At 47.9% G+C, this 12,647-nt stretch overlaps 1 long non-coding RNA gene and 1 pseudogene across 1 annotated transcript; one reads left to right on the top strand and one right to left on the bottom strand.

Annotated features, from left to right (window-relative positions):
* Positions 1-244: 244 nt before the first annotated feature.
* On the bottom strand, positions 245-2,938 carry LOC144314550 (uncharacterized). Its single transcript, XR_013380433.1, has 3 exons — positions 2,600-2,938; positions 1,979-2,141; positions 245-1,416 (listed from the first exon to the last, which is right to left on the bottom strand). It is a non-coding gene; the product is annotated as an uncharacterized LOC144314550 (long non-coding RNA).
* Positions 2,939-6,937: 3,999 nt separating this feature from the next.
* LOC144313578 (DNA helicase MCM8 pseudogene) lies at positions 6,938-8,084 on the top strand (annotated as a pseudogene).
* Positions 8,085-12,647: the final 4,563 nt, after the last annotated feature.

The following is a 12,647-nucleotide window of genomic DNA, read 5'->3' as shown; positions in this document are numbered from 1 at the left end:
CGGGCTGAGCGGGGAGGGAGGACACGGAACGGGATGCAAGCCGGGGAGGGGTGCGGATGGAGGCAGATTTACCCCGTGGGAGCCCCTTCGAGGCGCCGCTGGGACACGGGCTCCCGTATCTGCAGCACAGGACACCGAGGCACAGAAACCCCAAGTGGTAAGTGACAGAGCCGGGCTGCGCCCCAGGACCGCTCGATCTAAACCCAGACTCGGGCCCTGGATTACTTGCCCCGCGCCCTGCAGTGCCCACCCCACCCCACGCTTGCCCGCCCAGCCCCTAGCTCGGGATCCAGCCCAGGCCTGTGGAAGTTTGTATCAGGCCACACCTCTGGGATGTTTGCGATGACCTTCACCGCTGCAGAGGGGCCGAGGGGACCAGAGGCCCAGGGAGCTCCCACACTTACAAGTGTCCCCTCCGCCCTCCACTTGGAATGCTGGAGATGCAGGGGACAGCCAGAGCGGTGGCATCCACATCAGCTCATATTAGGGACCAGGAGACCCAGGAGGTGGCCGGGCTGCAGTGGCCCCAGCAGGTGCCTCCCTCCTGGTGTCAGGGCTCCAGGCCTGGAGGGGTGGGGCTGGGGGAGGCAGCCCAGGGAGGAGCAGGTGTGAGGTGAGCTTTGAAGGAGCAGGAAGGCACTTGGGGCCGGGAAGCCCTCAGTAACTGAGCGCTCACTCTGAGCCAGGTGCGGGTGAGGCAGGTACTGAGCTATTTCCTGTTTCCAGATTTCAGGGGCTGAAAGGACCCCCCACCCCTGAAATCACAGAGTATGGGGCAGCATCAGGACTCCAGGCCAGGACTCCACACGGAACTGGGAAACAGGGATATGAATTATTATCCTTATTTTACAAATGGGAAACTATGACCCAGAGCGAAGTAACCTGTGCAAGGTCACACAGCAAGAAGGTAGTGAGTCTCCTGTCCTGCCCAGAACCTCTCCTGTCCTCCTCTAAGATTGGGACAGCATGCTGACGTCCCCAGGGTGTTGTGAGGACCGAGTAACCTGACAGGTGTAAGCCGCCTCCACCGGGCCAGGTGTGGAGTCGGTGCTGGCTCCGTATCAGTCGCTTGGCCTCCTACTGACATTTTACAGGAATCTCCTGTCTTATTCCGGTACGAAGAGATATTCCAGTAAGAAGAGGTAGCCAAAAGGACAAGGAGAAAATGTCCTGGATGGTCACAGGTGCCGGCAAGTCCTTTATAGGGACCCCAGCGCCTCCAGTCACTAAGCCGAGGTGGCCCTGGGGACCGCCAGGCACCGGCCTCGCCGTTGGCTCCAGCACAGAGTTCTGGCTCGAAGAACCACTGACGATGCTCCAGGAGGCTCCTCAGGTCTCTTGCCAAGAGATGCCCGAGAGGGAACATTAGGATGACGGAGGATCGTTGAAAGCGTCTCCAGTCAGCTCTCATGGCAGCTAAAGGACAAAAACAGTACGACGTTATGTGGTCACCGGTGTGGGGTCGTGAATGTTTCATTTCTTTTCCAGTAACTGCAGTCTCCCCAGTGAAGGGGATTCAGTAAATGATCTTTACTATCTAAGCCTTTGTAGGATGTTTCAGGGAACTAAATGCAGGAATGGGGGGGGAGGGTGGCTGCAAGTGGCCCAGGGACGTCACAGCCTGGCTTAGGGAGCCTCCGTGTGGTGCGGGCAGCCCCGGCGGTACCCGTCCCTGTGTGCTTGGGGCCCGTCCCTGTATTTGCGTTGGGGCCTCTCGAGGGGGCTGCCCAGCAAGCGGGCGTCCAAGCCCTGCAGCCCCGACTTCCCCCTCCTCTCTGGGGCTTTCGGCTGCAGGTCCGGCTGTAACCCTAACCTGTGCGGAGCTCCAGTTTGCATTTCTTTAGGCTCTAAGGGACACCAGGGGTTCCTGGGACTTAAGGATCCAGTATCCCATCTCGGGAAGAAAGGGGTCTGATAGGATCTGATTAAATCTCCACCTGCCTTCTGGGGAGACCCTTGCACCGCGAGTATAACGCACCTCCAGGAAAGCAGGGGCCGCCTGCACCCGGCTCGGTCAACTTGCCGGAGGCGGCGTCCCACGGCGCGGCCACCAGTCAAGAAGCAGGCCCCGGGCGCCTCTGCCTTTGGCCGGAAGCACACGCCACCGCTCGTGCTATGGGACAGCGGCGCTGAGGTTGGGCCTGTTTGAAAAGTTTGTGTGGAATAACGGTCAGTGCTGCTGTGTCGGGCTCTGTGCCTGCGCGGTCTGCCCGCGCTGCTGGGGGACCCTGATCTGGGGGCCGGGGCCTGGGGTTCTGGGGGCTGGGGGCCTGGACGCTGGGGGGCTGGGGGACCTGGAGGCTAGGGGGTCGGGGGTCCAGGGGGCATGGGGGCTTGGGGAGCCTGGGGGCCCAGGGAGCCAGGGCCTGGGGGCCTGGAGGCTGGGGGGCTGGGAGGCTGGGGGCCTGGTGGCCCAGACGCTTGGGGTCCGGGGGGCCTGGGGGCCTGGGGGCTTGGGGAGCCTGGCGGTCTGGGAGCCGGGTCGTGCCACGGCTCCTCCACTCCACTGTAGGGTGGACTTTGGGGGGCCTCTACTTTGGGGCTGTTACAGACACAGCTGTGAGGGGCATTCCTGTGGCGCCCTGTGGGACCTGCTCACTTTGGCCGTCTACACCCGGAGGCCTGGGCTTCTCCTTGGCTGGCCTTCTGTCCTGTGGTGCTTGGAACATTCTGCGTTCACACCTGGCCATTTTGCCTCGCAGTTTCCTCTGTGTTCCTCTTCCAAGCTGGGGCCGATTTCAGTTTATCTGGAGGCTAGATTGACAGTGAAGCTCTGCACCGAGCTGAAGCTTCTCGAAGACTATTCCACGTGTGGCTCATCTTTACATCCTCCTCCAGATGGGCCACCACGTTCGGCGTCTCCGGGGAGGGAGCCCTGTGCCCCCTCGCTGAGGCTCCCAGCCCGCTGGGACCTGCTGCCCGGCCCTCCCGAGGCGCCTGGATCCTGCCCCCCACCCCCCCTCCAGCTGCCCCTGGGACGGAAAGGAAGTCCCCACCGCTCGTGGGGCCCAGAAGCTCAGGGTTCAGGGCACAATGAGCGCAGCTGCAGCTTTTTACCCAGACCCGCCCGCTTGCCCCTGGTGCCCTGACTCCCGCAGGGAGCTGCTGGGGGCGACGGGGGTGCCCTGAGCTGTCCAGGCGGCCCCCTGGGCTCTGTCCTCGGACCGTCCCCGGGGCCTCTCCCCGACAGGGCCGCCGGGCTCCAGCGCCTGATTCCACGCTTGCTGCAAGGACACGGTTTTGCGGCGCCGGTGTGGACAGACATCCCCTTGGTGAGCACTGCGGGTGTGATGGCACCTGAGCCTTTCCTTCCTCTCATCTGGCTTGGGGCGCTCCTGATTTCCGCCTCCCCCTGAGCGGCCTGTAAGGGGGGGCTTTGGTTCTCTTAACCTCCTTTTCTTAAGAAAACGCTGATGAGGAAGCCGTTTGGTTCAGGTGGTGAGGCCCCGCCGTGGGCAGAGCGCGCTGGGCTTCGGGCGGTTTGCTGCTGCTGCAACTTTTGGTATCTTTGGATGAAACCAGCTGCGTTCTAATTGGAACCTGGCAAGTGACGATTTGATTCCCAAATGCAGCCCTTAGGCCTCTGTTCTCCAAAACCGGGCATTTGCTTTTTGCAGCACTGCTTGGCCATGATATTCATTAGACTCTGGAGGAAAATGACCAATGAATGGATCCATAAATTATAATGCGTGTGTTAACTCGGAGTTTAAGATTGTGTTTGCATCTGGTTTGTGGTGTCCACGCATGATGTAAAATGTGAGTGAGCTGTCTTCTCTGCCTCTGGATGGTGTTGCTAAAATTAACTTGTAAAAGAGCTCTATGCAGTGGCTTGTAAGAATTGGGCATTCTAAAACTCAAGTTCACGTGATCTGGGAAAATATTTGACATTAAAGCTAATTTAAGGTCGTTGGTTTAATGAAAATGAACATGTTTTTAGAGTTGTCAGCATTAGATGTAGAACATCTGTTCCACTGTGTTTACTGCAAGTTGGGCAGGTTCCGGTCATCTCTGTTGCAAAATTTCTTAGGAAAGGGGAAAAAAAAAACTTACAACTTCGTCTAATGCTTCATAGTTTTATGGGCAATCTACACGTAGTTGCTGAGAACAAATAAACGGATGTAAACAATTACTAAGTCTAGGTTTATCTGCTTTGGACTCCTATTAAAACTGGTACAACAGCTCATAATTATTACTTTTCAGTAGAAACTCAGCATTTTTAGAGCTAAGAATAAATGTAATCACGACTACTAGAAATAATGAGAAACAACTGTATGCCAGGAAAGTGAGATCGGTTATTTAAAGACAGAAATTGAGGGCACCTGGGTGGCTCCGTCGGGTCGTCGGTTAAGTGTTTGCTTTTGGCTCAGGTCAGGACCCTGGAATCGAGTCCCCTGTCGGGGTCCCTGAGTCTACTTCTCCCTCTCCCTCTGTCCTTCCTCCCCAATGATGCTCTCTCTCTCTTTCAAATAAATAAATAAATAAATATAATCTTTAAACAAACAAATGGGGCTCCTGGGTGGCTCAGTTGGTTGAGCATCCGACCTTGATTTTGGCTCAGGTTGTGAGATCAAGCCCCGCGTTGGACTCTATGCTGGACATGGAGACAGCTAGGGATTCTCTCTCTCCCTCTCCCACTGCCAAAACCCCAAAATCCAAATAAACAAAAATTCATCCCTATGGAATAAAGTGAGTTTTAATATCAGAAGTACACCAGTATAAGATTGGAATTTGGTTTTTCTGTTAAAATGATAGTTTGGGGTGCTTAGCTGGTTCAGTTGGTGGAGCATGAGACTTTTGATCTTGGGGTTGTGAGTTCGAGCCCCACATTGGGTGTAGAGATTACTTAGAAATAAAATATTTTTTAAAAAGGTTGGTAGGGACGCCTGGGAGGTTCAGCAGTTGAGCGACTGCCTTTGGCCCAGGGCGTGATCCTAGAATCCCAGGATTGAGTCCCACATCAGGCTCCTTGCATGGAGCCTGCTTCTCCCTCTGCCCGTGTCTGTCTCTTGTGAGTAAATAAATAAAATCTAAAAAAAAAAAAAAAAAAGTTGGTTTTCTTAGTTATCGGTTTACCCTTAATAAGAAATTGTAAACAAAGGTTTCCCTTTATCTTTAATATTCATAGAAAAAGTTTCCATGTTGTGCCCTTACTAGGTCTTTGATTAAAGTTGAATCTTCTCAATATTGAAAGAGCTAAGTTTTGCTAACAACTACATAACTCTGTGTGTTTGCCTTTTTTTTTTTTTAAAGATTTTAAAAATTTTATTTGTTAATGAGAGACACACACACACAGAGAGGCAGAGACACAGGCAGAGGGAGAAGCAGGCTCCATGCAGGGAGCCGGATGTGGGACTCGATCTGGGACTCCAGGATCACGCCCTGGGCCAAAGGCAAACACTCCACCGCTGAGTCACCCAGGTGTCCCTGTGTTTGCCTTTAGAATCTGTTATTGCCACTTTAGCAAAATAGATCATTAGGTTTTGTAATGATCTGTAATCCTATTTAGTCATGTGTTTAAAATGTTCTGGTATTTCTGACAAACTTCCCAAAATTCAACTTCTAAATAAAGTGTTTTGTTACTAGTTGGGCTTACTTGGTATGTCCAAGTACATGGGAAACATTGAAATAAGTGATGATAAACCTTCAGAGAGGATATTGCGTGGGTGGATGCTGCAACCGTTGCAGAATCCCTAAGGTTTTTTGATATGTCCTGGTATAATGTCATCACTTATAATTCTAATTATTAAAGTGTTAATGTGTCATAGAAATAACCAAATTTCCTTGTTGATTGCATTGTAATGATCTCTAAACCAGATCTTTAACCACAGCTGCTTTTGAGTTTTTTTGTCCTTTGCAGTTGTTGTTTTAATTTGACACTCTTGAAAACCTGTTCCAGTTTTAAGAAGATTCGTGGAGAGGACTTTGACAAATACGGGGCTCTAATAATTTCTGGAACTAATAGGAAGACTGCATTCAAACAGAATAAGAATCGATTGCATGGGACTAAGATGAATTGGGGAAGATGAGTTGGGGAAGATGAGTTGTCAAAGTCTCAAGGTTTGACAAGTACATGTTCTGTGTGTACACTGGAGATTTTGTTAGCAAGAGCAAAAGAAAACAAAGGCTTCTGAGGATGGGTGTAAGCATGGAGGGTTGGTGGGGTTCTTTAAAGACCTTATACTATCCCAGAGATTGAAGCTGAAGCTGAACACCTGCTTAAACTCATTGTCAACCTGCTTTTGCCCTGTCACTTTTGCTCATGGACTTTTTTTTTTTTGAAGTTGTATTTATTTAAATAATCTCTACACCCAATGTGGGGCTCAAACTCACAACCCCAAGATCAAGAGTCGCATGCGCTTCTGACTGAGCCAGCCAGGTGCCCTTGCTCATGAACTTGTCAGAGCAGGTTTGGCAGTAGCACTCTTTGGGGGAAGCCAAAAATACGCAGATGACAGAAAGAGAATTCTGACTTGAGGAGACCCACGTGTCCTTGTCGTTGGAGATGCAGGCTTGGGAAAGAGTCCGACGCCACAGGCAGTATGCAGCATTGCTCCGTGTGGAGTGTGTTTGTGGTGAGACCACACCTCTGGTTTGACTGTAACTCTTTCAAAAGCTAGTTCTTCCCAGGACGCCTGGGTGGCTCAGTGGTTGAGCATCTGCCTTTGGCTCAGGACGTGATCCTGGGGTCCTGGGATCGAGTCTCGTATCAGGCTTCCCACAGGGAGCCTGCATCTCCCTCTGCCTATGTCTCTGCCTCTCTCTTTGTGTGTCTCTCATGAATAAAGAAATAAAATCTTAAAAAAAAAAAAAAAACAAAACTAGTTCTTCTGGAGATTTTGCTTTGGAAGCCGGTGTCCTGCTACTTGGTGATCAAAGTATTTGTGGAATAGATGAATTTGATAAGATGGGTAATCAACATGAAGCCTTGTTAGAAGTAATGCAGCAGCAAAGCATTGAGGCTGGTATGGTTTGTAGCTTCCCTGCGAGAACTTCCAGTGTTGCTGCTGCAAGTGCAGTTGGAGGACACAGCAATAGACAAACAGCTTGGGGTGCCTGGCTGGCTCAGTCGGTAAAGCATGCAACTCCTGGTGTCAGGGTCATGAGTTCAAGCCCCACATTAGATACAGAGTTTACTCAAAAATTAAAGACAAACAGCTTCTGAGGATTTAAAAAGGGGGAGCGCCTTGCTGTCCAGGTTTAACTTGGTCTTTATCCTGGTACGCTCCGAATGAGAAACAGGACCACTTACTGCCTGAACATGTGATTGCATTAAGAGCTAGAAACCTGAGAACCATGGCAGTTCATATGGATCATCAAGATTCAAATATTTCTGTACTTGAAGTAGTTTCTGATAAAACATCATGAGAAAGATTAAAGGTAGTTTCTGGAGAAACCCTAGATCCAATCCCCACCAGCTATTGAGAAAGTAAGTACACTGGTCATGCTGTATGTCCATCCAAGACCATCCACGGAAGCTGCTCAAATTCCTCAAGAATTTTTCCTTGACCTCTGGAATCGGAGCCAATGATTCAATGGCCCACCAGTCACTACTGGGTAGCTGGGATCTGTGATTTGTCTAACAGAGGCACGAACAAGGTTAGAATGGAAAGAGGAAACAACCAAAAATGATGCTGAGGATTTCAATCTCATCACCTTCCGCAGATTGCTGAAGAGTGATAAACATTTCAGGTTCCTGATGTTGAAAATTTTATCCGATCACTAAAAGACCAAGGCTACTTCTCAGAAAAAGGCCCACGGGTGCCCGGGTGGTTTAGCAGTTGAGCATCTGCCTTCGGCTCAGGATGTGATCCCAGGGTCCCGGGATTGAGTTCCACATCAGGCTTCCTATACGGAGCTTGCCTTTCCCTCTGCCTATGTCTCTGCCTCTCTCTGTGTGTGTCTCTCATGAATAAATAAATAAAATCTTTAAAAGGCCCAAAGATTTACCACCTTCAAACTGGTAAACGATGTAGTAGGACTGCCTGGGACCTCCTAGGATTATTAAAGAGTATGGAAAAAAACAAAAAACCCCAAAACTTCTGGAAGACAATATCCCAAAAGTAGTAATAGGAAAGGTATTGATTATATATATGTATATCTTATGATTCTTGCTTGAAATACACTGCTGGTTCTCTGATGTTTGCTCTTTCAGATTTAAGAAAATTCTTTCTTTTAAACTATCTATGACTTAAAGAAATTTGGTGAAATATTCCTTTGTAAACAAATATAAAACACTTCTCTTTTCTCCTTACTGCATCCTTCCAAAATTCAGAGACTCTCAGTGAGTATTCTTATATTCTTATGGCAGTGTATGTATTTATGTAAGTTCAGTAAGAATCTGCTCCCCTTCTCACAAGACACATTTGGAAACATTGTGTGACCAAGCCTTTGACTGGAATGTCCTATTTGATAGAGACATGCATAGACTCAGATATGAGCAGATGACTTTAAGGAACTGAGGTTGACTTTATGAAACCAACGAGCCCCTTGGAAAATTGGCCTGGTAGCTTGCTAACAGGTTCCCAGCAGCCTTACCACGTGAATAAAGAAAGTCATTTCCTGGCGGGTGCCAGAACCTCAGGATACTTTGGGGACTTTTGAAGGGAGGAATTTACTCAAAACTATAGGCATTGCAGGCAAAATCTGATGGCAAGTAGTTGGCTTGGCTGCTTCGCCTGGAGAAGTTATTAAAAGTTCTGAATTTCCTTCTGAAAAGCTCCAGCAAAGCAGATTAAAACAAAATACAAAAAACAAATTAAACAAACCCCAAACTCTATATGGCCACATTCTTGCCGTGCTTATGTAAATAATTATGGCGACTTTGCTAAAACTGGACAAAATAAATTAGTCTTAATATGGATATCTTTGGAAATGAGCATGATTTTAGAGAAATTATGTTTCAGGGACACACCTTTTACATGTTAGATCAAATGAGTTTGTGTTGTTTGCCTCTAAAACTGGGCTGGATTCTGGATTCTGGTTTCCTTGAATATCTGGCTATGACTCTCCAAACTAAGGTTTCCAATCTTCCATCCTCTTGACTTGGCATTACTGAGAAATAAAACTTCCCTTTTTCCTGAAGCTCTGCAGACTGAAGCTGGACAACTTGAGGTAGGCATGCAGAGAAATTGGCACTACGGCCCATGTTGAGACCATATTGGCGCCCGCTGCTCCGTGGGCCACTCAGGAAGATCACCAGAGCCCTTCAAATTGCAAACTGAGGAAATCTACCCGATTGCTACTGTCTGCCCTCACTCCATCTGAAGAGTCGGATCTCTAGAACAAAACAGAGGCTGGGGAAGACTTTACCATGGTGCCAAAGACAGCTGTAATTTTTCGATATTTGCTCGTTCCTGTAGATACCTTTATGGGTTGAGTTGAAACTTTTCCATGGATTCAGGGAAGGCCTCAGAAGTTGTCAAAACACTTTAAAATGAAATAATTCATGCAGTCCCGGTGGCCCAGCAGTTTAGTGCCACTTCAGCCCAGGGCGTGATCCTGGAGACCCGGGATCGAGTCCCATGTCGGGCTCCCTGCATGGAGCCTGCTTCTCCCTCTGCCTGTGTCTCTGCCTCTCTCTCTGTGTGTGTATGTCTCTCATGAATAAATAAATAAAATATTATAAATAAATAAATAAATAAATAATAAATAAAATGAGATAATTTCTACATTTGGATTCTCGCTAACAATTCAGAATGACAAGGCAGTGGCATTTGTGCTGAAAGTCACATGAAGTGCCCAGTGCCTTGGGCATTCGCTGGAAATTACATGCTTCCTGGAAAAATGAACCATCTATGTAAAAGAACACTGGCAAAAGTTTTCCAAGAAACCAAGTTGGGAAAAAGCCTTGCTGGTTACCCTGCTTTGGGTAAGAGTGGCCTCTAGAAGTAGGCATGGTTTAAGCCCCTGTGAACTATTATATGGAGGACACTTTCTATCCCCATTCATGATTTAGGAGTTCCTGATGGGACTCATGGAACTGGATACTATGAGGTACATCCAGTCTTTGGGGAATACTCTTAAGTTTGCTCCTGGCAGGTTGATGTACACCACAGATGTGCCCTTACACGGCCTGAACGCTGGAGATATGGTGTCACCAGGCCCTGGAAGAGCAGGTATCTGGAGAACCAACTCCAGCCTCACTCCACAGAACCTCCTACCCATTCTTCGGTGAAACCAAAGAGAATTAAGTGGCAGATTCACCACCACTTTGAGCTGGTTCCACAAGAATCCTCAGGTTCCTGGCATTCTGTCAAGGAGAACATCAAAAAGAATCCTACTGGGGATCCCTGGGTGGCTCAGCTGTTTAGCACCTGCCTTCATCCCAGGGTTTGACCCTGGAGTCCCAGGATCGAGTCCCATGTTGGGCTCCCTGCATGGAGCCTGCTTCTCCCTCTGCCTGTGTCTCTTCTCTCCTGTGTGTCACGAATAAATAAATAAAATCTTAAAACAAAATCCTACTCTTCTCTCTCTCCCTCTGTCCCTCCCTACTGCTAGCACGCTCGCTCGCTCTCTCTTTCAGAAATAAATAAATAAATAAAAGGAATCCTGCTCGGACTAGCGAGCCTCTGATGGACCTGAAACTATTTTGGAGAGCTGGTCCCAAGAAATCAAAGAATATTTCTCTTTTTTAAAAAGTTTGTTTATTTATTTATTTATTTATTTATTTATTTATTTATTTATTTGAGAGAGAGAGTTCACACAAACAGGGGAAGGGGCAAAGGGAGAGGGAGACGCAGACTCCTCGAGGAGCAGGGAGTCCAATGTGGAGCTCCATCCCAGGATCCCGGGATCATGACCTGAGCTGAAACCAAATGTTCAGCTAACTGAGCCGCCCAGGCGCCCCTCAAAGAGTATTTCTAAATACATAAAGTTTCCATTCCTCCAACCCCATTTCCCCAGGAAGTAACTAGAGTGGCCAATGTCCCAATTCCCTCACTAGTGAGGAATGATCAGGAGACAGTGGGGATAGAAACTGGTAACCAACAGGACTAGAAGCACAGCTGCAATTTTTAACCCAGGCCTTTTCTGTTGGCCTTAAATATCCCTCACTCCACTCCAGGGAGGCGGATTTGAACCTTGCCTCCTGTATTCTTGTTGCGCTGCTTCTTGAATGAACCCTCTCCTTGCTGTACACCTGATGTCTCAGTGATTGGCTTTGCTGTGTGTTGGGCAAATGAACTTGGGTTCAGTTACACTAGGGACATAATGATTGTCCTGTAGCTTGATAATAGGTGGCCTGCTGGGTCCTTTTAAAGCATCAGCTTCATCGAGGTATTATTTATGTCCTTAAAATTTACCCATGAAGGAGAAAAGAATAAGGTAAGCCAAGGTCTTCTGACTAGTTATAAAAAAAAATAGAATCATATCTATATTTATGCCTGTTTTTACTTTTTAAATAGATCATGTATTCATATATATGTGTTTGTGTATATATATATGTGTGTGTATATATATATGTGTGTGTGTATATATATATATATATATATAGTTTTTTTTAAGATTTATTTATTTGAGAGGGGGGAGGAGCAGAGGGAGAGAGAATCTTCAAGCAGACTCCCTGCTGAACAAGGAGCCCAAGGTGGTCCTTGATCCTGGGACCCTGAGATCATGACCTGAGCTGAAATCAAGAGCTGGCTATTTAACCAAGCTACCCAGGTGCCCCTCCATTTATATATATATATATATTTTTTTTTTTTTTAAAGATTTTATTTATTTGACAGAACACAAGGGGAGCAGCAGAGCAGACTCCCCACTGAGTCGGGGAGCCCGATGTGGGGGCTCTATCACAGGACCCTGAGATCATGACCCGAGCTGAAGGCAGATGCTTAACTGACTGAGCCGCCTAGGTGCCCCCATTCATATACTTTCAATAGTTCTCTTTCTCTTTTTCCTCATTATCATATGTAGGCTGTGGTTAAATTTACCATTTAGTATGGGGGTCAGCAAACTTTCTGTAAGGAGACACACAGAAGTATAAATATCCTGTCCCACCTCCCCCCTGCCACACACACACCAAAATGAGCCACACAGTAAACATTTTAGAATTTGAGAACTAGTCAATGTTCCATAAATGAACATGGCTGGGCACTGAGGGTGGGCACTGTAGCTCATATTTGTATAACTTACATGTATCATGAAATATTTTTTTCAACCATTTAAAAATACAAGATTTATTCTTAGCTCATGGGCCATGTGAAAATAGGCAGCAGGCTGGAGTTAGGTACAGGCTGGTTTTCGCTGACCTTATTTTAGTCCATAGGCTGCAGAAGATGACGAGTAACTGAAAGGCCCAGAAGTATGTGTGCATGTGTTCCAGCTGCTGCACCAGTACTGACGCAGTACTCTTAGCTGACACCCGTCCTTCACATTCGGGTTCTCTATGTTGTGCGTTCGATGGGCTTGGACAAGTGCATGATGTCATACTTGCACCAGTGCAGTCTCCTGCACAATAGTTTCTCTGCCCTAAAAATGCTCTGTGCCCCCACATAGTCTCCCCCTCCCTTTTCCTGAGCCCCTGATAACCACTGATCTTTGCACTGTCTCCACAGTTTTGCCTTTTCCAGAATGTCCTCTAGTTGGGATCTCAGAGTATGTGGATTTTCTGATCAGCTTCTTTCACTTAGTGACAACATTCGAGGTTCCTC

The sequence above is a fragment of the Canis aureus genome, chromosome 5 (genome assembly GCF_053574225.1).
Source record: "Canis aureus isolate CA01 chromosome 5, VMU_Caureus_v.1.0, whole genome shotgun sequence".
NCBI classification, from domain to species: Eukaryota; Metazoa; Chordata; class Mammalia; order Carnivora; family Canidae; genus Canis; species Canis aureus.
Note: the sequence above shows the minus strand (reverse complement) of the source record. Positions and strands in the feature narration are given on the sequence as shown.